Source organism: Penaeus monodon, chromosome 34 (genome assembly GCF_015228065.2).
Source record: "Penaeus monodon isolate SGIC_2016 chromosome 34, NSTDA_Pmon_1, whole genome shotgun sequence".
Taxonomy (NCBI): Eukaryota; Metazoa; Arthropoda; class Malacostraca; order Decapoda; family Penaeidae; genus Penaeus; species Penaeus monodon.
The window spans coordinates 34,323,079-34,323,283 of NC_051419.1; the positions used below are offsets into that span (position 1 = coordinate 34,323,079).

The following is a 205-nucleotide window of genomic DNA, read 5'->3' on the forward strand; positions in this document are numbered from 1 at the left end:
ACCGCCTTGTAAACTACAGTTATAACTACAGGCCTCTTACATTGCATCCGCCAACACCCCTGTCGCCCGCAGTGCAGAGGTAAATGTCAGTAATCACTCCTCCATACACGTCGACGCACTCCTGTGTCGAAAGAGTCCTCAAATCTAAGTACTGCAGCGCGTGGTGGTAACCGTGGGCTGTTTGAAGAAAAAAAGGATATAATAA

The 205-nt window shown here is 47.8% G+C and overlaps 1 pseudogene; it reads right to left on the reverse strand.

The window, feature by feature from the left end:
• LOC119594779 overlaps positions 1 to 205 on the reverse strand; it is an 8,006-nt pseudogene that overhangs the window by 1,033 nt on the left and 6,768 nt on the right.